Below are 6,467 nucleotides of genomic sequence, written 5' to 3'. Positions count from 1 at the left end.
GTGTCACAAGACCACCAGCTCACTCGTGTGAAATCCAATTCAAATCATGCTGAAGCAGTTAAAACGCGCTAGTAACTCGATGCGACTAATTTTGCAATACATAAGCCAGCACAAGCACTAATGCAAGCATCCCAGCACTACTTAATACACACGTCTTAACTCTAGACTAAACTTCTGGAAAATCTGAAGGTGCAGGAGAGCAACAGCAGTTCTGTCTGCAGTCCGGGTCACAGCCTTTTACAAGTATATACTGAGAGTCCTAGTCAGGGTGCCGGTCTGTGCCAATGTGATACTTTTTGATATACTGATATATTTTGATATTTATTTTTTATATGCTTGGCTCTTTCTTGATATCAACATCCCTTAAGGCAGGTTGGCCAAACTTCTTTTGAACAGGCACCCACGTAGCATCAACATGCGGGTGCCCTAGGTAGTTTCTCTTATTTTGATGGTATCATGATGAAAAAGATTTTCCATCTTTCATTTCTGACTTTCTTTTATATTTTAAATATTGATACCCTCATTGTATTGCATTTGCAGTATGGTCATATAAGGTGCCAAGATGGATCCTGCATTTTCGGAGAAGCATCATGAACCTTGGCCCCTATCACACAAAATCTTAGGTAGGTGGCTGGCATTCCTTTAGAAGTCCCTGCACAGGAATGAAGCTAACGGTACATGTGTGTGTCGGATTAGGACTTTACAGCATCGACAGTTACACAGGGTGACAACATAGTTCATTAAGTGGGCTCAAAGACTACTGAGAAATGGCATATATTAGAGAACATAATGGCATACAGCATATATGAGAGGTAGTCTGTGTAGTCTGTAGATATTTTGATCTTTAATTGAAACATGAGCTAGCAAAGCTATTTAGTTTTTAATGACTGATATAATCAAATACACTCCAAATCCACTATACTTGATACACCAGTCAATAACGGGAATCAGCACACAAGTGTTGTCATGCCTTTCCTTGCACATTCCCCCACACATGGAAAACCCTTCCTGATACAGTTACTTGACAAACAATTCCTCATTTAATCTCTGCAAAAAGGCCATCTGGTGTGTACCACCTGCAAGATTTTGATAAAAAAATTACCGGATTAAGAGATTACCCAACAACAACCAAAAAAGAAAGGTAGATGATGGCAGATTCCCTTTTTTTCTCAGAGAATGTAAGCTCCTCAGAGCACCAATAATACCTTCTCACATGTCGGTGCAGAACTTACCAAGCTGAGGCTCCATCAAGAATAGTGATGATGAGAGAAAATATACACAAACGGTGGTACCAGAGATGAGATGACACAGACCCTCAGGTTGTTGTTAACTGGATGCTGTCTAGGAACGGTCACCTTTTGATATGAGCGAAACATAACCTCCCCCTCCTTCTTGACACATAAAGAGAGCAGTTTCCCTGTGATTTGAGAAAGAAGAGGGAATTTACAAATGATTTGTGTATGTCTTCATAGCAGCCCCCTGATAGGTTTTCAGGTTTTCTTTCTGTCTCATTTGTGCTGTAATCACAGACAGCAGCTTATACAAATAATCAAATGAATCCTATAGCATAAAAATACACAATCTGGCTTCAGATCTCTTTTTGCTGTTTTCTAGTGATGCTTCAGGTATGAAAAGGCACTGCTAGCTATCCCACTGTGAAACTGTTCTTTACAAACGCCACTGACAGAGATAAACCTGGTGAAATTATGAGTCTACAACCATATCGTGATGTGAAAAGAAGGATTTTTTTAAAGTTTCTTACATGCCATTCCAAGTTCTTGTTCCAGCAAAACCTGGATCGTAGGTTCAAATGATCCAGCATATTTCATAGAAATTAAATTAGATTCCTACTGAGATGTTTATTCATTAGAATGCAAATACTTTCTTGCAAAATCATCAAGCTATTCCAGTATGGGGAAGTGGCTGGAAAAAGAGGAAGCATCTAAGCATAAATAATGAATTTCCAGCAGCTTTTCCCTCTATCCCTAGCAAAGACCAAAAGCCACTGAAAAGATTATTTTTGTGAATAGTTCATTAGAAGTCAAATGTAGCACATACAGACCTTCTAAAACAAAATGCTTTCATATTAAGTGCTAAAGCTTTTGTGAAGAAATCTCCCTCTACTTTTACACAGATTGTGAAGAAGTCTCCCTCTACTTTTACACAGATTGCTGCTAGCTACCTAGCCAGCTGCACAGCCCCTCCAGCATGCCTTGCCAGCCGGAATGCTATCTAAGCATTAACAGTCTTTCACCATGTGAGATGGGAAATTGAGAACATGAGAGACGAAAGGCTTTCACAACTATTTGTCAGCGCTAAGGTTGATAAACTGATTTATCTTTCTATTTATCCTCTAGTCTAGCAGTTGCTATATTAAATACACGTGAACATGTTTCCTATTGGTTTTCCTAAGAAATCCAAAACCAGAAAGCAGGTTTTATTATCTCCTACTGCAGTATCTATCACACCTATATCCCCATGAAGGGATTTGTGGCATTTGCTGTTATGAAAACTTAGGCTGCAGTCAGAGAGTACAGGTAATACAATCTAACAGCCAGCTGCTGCATAAAAGGACATTTCTACTCCCCCTCACTTGCTACGCGTTCCCACCACAGTGCCTTGTGCTAGCACCAACACCTGTCTGATGTCTCAGGAGACAGTCCAGGAAGCAAAACCAGCAGAAAATTAGCCTTGCAAAATGCAGGGAAACTTTCCTGCCACTCAGCTCCCTGAATCAGGCCACTGCAGGGTCAGACATGTACCAGTAGCAGCACAGAGATGGGAGGGGGGAGACAGACTAGTCAGGGCTGTAAAGCACAGCCACCCCACTTGGCGATAGGCAGTCACTAAGTCGGATTAGCTGTACCGTCAGACCATATGCGTACTTCTTCCTCCTCCTCAGCCAGGCACAGCTTCTTCCGTGCCACGGCTTGAACACACACTGCTGCATCCTCGGGGGAAGCAGAGGGTGCCAGCCCTATGCTAGCCCATGCTTCATTTCAGATTTCACACTGAGTAGCAGTATACCACGCCAGCTAGGAACTGGGACTCTAGCCTATCATCCTACTGTTTACATTGTAGCATAAGCATTATTATACTGATTCTACGGTTAAAAGATTATTTTTAAGGTGACTTCAAGCTGGCATTGTGTAAAATCAAATACTTCAACAAAACACCATGCACTGCTGCCACCACTGCCTGCTTTCAGGTGGCAATTACTGGTGGAGAAATGGGCGTGATAACACTTCTCCCTTCTGGCTGTAAAGGTCTAAACTTACAGCAAACTCTTAGCACCCCAAAGCTGACAGGAAGAGAACCAGGGCCCGTGCTGTGGCAAGGACTCCACCAGAACCCTTCTGCAAGCTGCTCTGCACCTCAGGGCACCTCCTCCAATTTCCTTAAGCAGGCGTCTGCCTAAGAGTTATCGAATGAAGTGTTCTTCTGCTTGAGCTCTGCAAATGTCAAAGCAGTTTGCAGTGCTATCCCCTTCATGTCGCAGCATGGAGACAATTAGGTATGAAGAAGTCAGGGTAAGGGTAAGACAAAACACTGGGTGACTGGAAATGGAAGTCTGCTCCTAACTCTTGCATCACCCACGACTCACTTCGGCTTTCCTTTCTTTGGTTTCTCCATGCGAATAGTGGCTGCTGCATCACTTCCCCTACACGCAGTAGTGCTTCATTCCTCCATCTTTATAAAATGCCCCAAGGTGCACAGGGAACAGCATCATGGCAAGACTCATCATAGCTACAAGAGGGAGACAACAGGTGGACACCGGATGCCACGACAGGGACGCTGCTAACGTGGGGGAGAAAAGAGACAAAGTCCCCAGAGTCCTCTGGGTAAATCTGTACCTGAGCAGAGGCGTTCAAAACACTGTGTCTTGCCAAAGGTTGGTCACCCAGGTCAGTGATATACAGTGCAGCAGAAAGCCGTCTGCTGAGCTCACGCTCCCGTCACGACAACATGCCATTCTGGATATATTCCTTGCATTACAAACATTAGTTCTGCCAGTCCATGCCTGCGAGCCATTCTTCAGCCAAATGTCCTCTGCGTAAGTATTGAGCATCGCTGAATTTGAGAGAGGAAAAGAAAAAACAGAAATACTGACCATTTTCTTCTGCACCTAACGTTTTAGACAGCAACAATCTTAACCATAAAAGCTAATGCATTCGCAGAGCCACAAATGTTGTGCATTAGCACGTTTTCACAATTTTGCATAAAAATGAAACCAGAGGTGGGAGGGAAATCCAAGCATAACTGCCTAATGCGTGCTTCCTTTAAAGTGCCAACTGAGACATGTCTTTAAATCTGGATCTAAGCCTTCCAAGGCCTAAAATGTTGCTGCTCTTTTCCATGGTTTCCACTGAGCCTGTTCCAGATTTAACAGCTGAAAAGTTTCCTGGTACTCTGCTCCTGACAGGTATTAAGTTTCTAATCCAGAGTTGGTCATTCTGCAAGGGACAACTGACACAGACGCTAAGAGCAGCAAAAAGGCATCAGGTTCGCATTCTTCGGCCTGATACTAGGAGTTATCCATAATAATGCAATGAAAATATTTTACTAGCTGCTGAAACTCAAAAAAAGTGTAGCTTAGAATCAGACACAGCACGGTACTCAGTGGCCAGTATTAGCTTATCTACCACAAAAGCTGAGGGATACAAATTGTCTGCTTAGTTGCACATTATTATCAGTGCTGAGCCTGCAAGTTACGGCGTGGCACAGTGTGGAGGTACGTCAGCTTTCTGGGCAGTAACAGCGTACAAATGCAAGGGAAGGCAGCGCTTCGGCAAAAGGAACGTCAAACACTCTTCCACAGCGAGCTGTCCTGCGTCACATCTTCCACGCGACCTTCTATCAACTGAAGGAGACGGGAGGAGTAGGAAGCGAGCCCAGGTGCTCCAAGGAGGCACAGAAAAGGAGACTTAGCTACCGAATTTGCTTTCTCCTTCAGTAACTATTCCTGTCGTGAAATACAAAGTGTCGTTGACGGCGCAGCGTTCTCGGTGTTACCAGATGAACTGTTATGCTTGCAATTTTTAGTTCTCAGGGCCTGCTCTGTGCGGGATCAAATCCTGTAAGTGCGCAGAATGCCAATGGTAGCAGAGAAATATGGGGAGAACGCAGCATGACAGACATAAAAAGCGGATTGTAACAAATCTTCCAAACGCAGAGCACTCGACTACAGTGATTCAGTTACAGCCACAAAACACTTCACAAAGACACAGAGTATTTAACCTCTTTCTGCAATATGACAATGGCACCTCCCGTTTTTTCAAACAAGCCGAGAATTATGGATGGAAAATACTAAATAACAGTGTTTTCATGGACACAAAAGAAGGAGAATGTCAAACACTCCGAAGTCCAGAAAAACTTCATATATATGTTAATATATACACACACGTAACAATTTCAAGAGAAAATACCACAAAGAATAAACCGATACTAAATAAATCAAGAACACAAACTTGCTTATTTTTATATTATTATAATAAAAACCAATGCTTATTTGGTGGGTAATTCTTGTTTGGGCTCACACTTTAGCAGTAGGAACATCTGCCTCTTTTTGACGGCTGACCAACAAAGTCAGTCATCAGAAACAATGCTTCATGTAACTATTTATGAGTCATGGCAGTCTGAGGCTGTTTTTCAAAGTGTTCTGCCTCAAAACTTTTGACAATGCATTCTGAAGCCACGGTGAACTTTTTAAACACCCTTTTTTTTTTTTTTTCAGAGCTAAAGGTCATTACAGTACCCAAAGCTAGTGGCGACAATCTGCAGACCCCCACTGTGAAGCTTGTTTTCCAGCAGATACTCCCTAGGATTCACTATGAGTCAGGGAAGCAGCTAGGAAGTTCACGCCAACACATCCAGACATCCCAGACAGAGTAGTGTTTCAAGTCTTACTCAACCACACCATTTCCAAGATGAAAGCTAAATTACTTCCTTGCATCCTTTACAATGATAGTGTAAGTGCACGGCCCTTTCTAGGGTGCGGGGAAGCCGAGCCTGAGTCATCTCAGTCCGTCCTAAGAGTGAACGCCACTTCACCTCAAGGGTGGGAGCCGAGCACAAGCCGAGCCGCCGCTTGGCGGGCTGAGAGGCCCCCTGAGCCGGCAGAACTAGCTGAGGGCGGGGGCCGCTCCAGCAGCCCTCTCAGCCTCCTCGGAAGCGGCTCTCGCAGCGCTCTGTGGCGACAGCCCCCGTCAGCTTTCACTCCGCGGCGGGACCTGACAGGAAGGGCCTCCCCGTGACGCGAGAAGCACCCAACGGGCTCCCGAAGAGCCCCGGCCGGTCACGGCCCAGCTGCGAGCCGAGCCCTGCCCGGCCCGGCCCCACGCACGGCTCCCCTCAGGGGAAGAAGGAAGCGCGGGAGGCCAAGGCGCGCGGAGCAACGGCCGCCGGGCACGCGCCGGGCTGCCCCACGCGCCGGGCTGCCCCATGCGCCGGGCAGCGCCCCGCCCCCC

At 45.1% G+C, this 6,467-nt stretch overlaps 1 long non-coding RNA gene across 3 annotated transcripts; it reads right to left on the bottom strand.

Annotated features, from left to right (window-relative positions):
- Positions 1–637: 637 nt before the first annotated feature.
- Positions 638–6,411, bottom strand: LOC148057587 (uncharacterized). Of its 3 annotated transcripts, XR_015707368.1 has the most exons (4): positions 4,765–5,250; positions 3,855–4,071; positions 1,233–1,417; positions 638–1,076 (listed from the first exon to the last, which is right to left on the bottom strand). It is a non-coding gene; the product is annotated as an uncharacterized LOC148057587 (long non-coding RNA). The 3 variants fall into 3 exon arrangements; XR_015707367.1 differs by lacking the exon at positions 4,765–5,250 and adding an exon at positions 6,052–6,411 and having other exon boundaries at positions 638–1,417; XR_015707365.1 differs by having other exon boundaries at positions 638–1,417.
- Between the last annotated feature and the right edge of the window lie 56 nt (positions 6,412–6,467).

The sequence above is a fragment of the Nipponia nippon genome, unplaced genomic scaffold, assembly GCF_047370975.1.
Source record: "Nipponia nippon isolate SJK-2023a ecotype South Korea unplaced genomic scaffold, ASM4737097v1 scaffold_1, whole genome shotgun sequence".
Classification (NCBI taxonomy): Eukaryota; Metazoa; Chordata; class Aves; order Pelecaniformes; family Threskiornithidae; genus Nipponia; species Nipponia nippon.
Note: the sequence above shows the minus strand (reverse complement) of the source record. Positions and strands in the feature narration are given on the sequence as shown.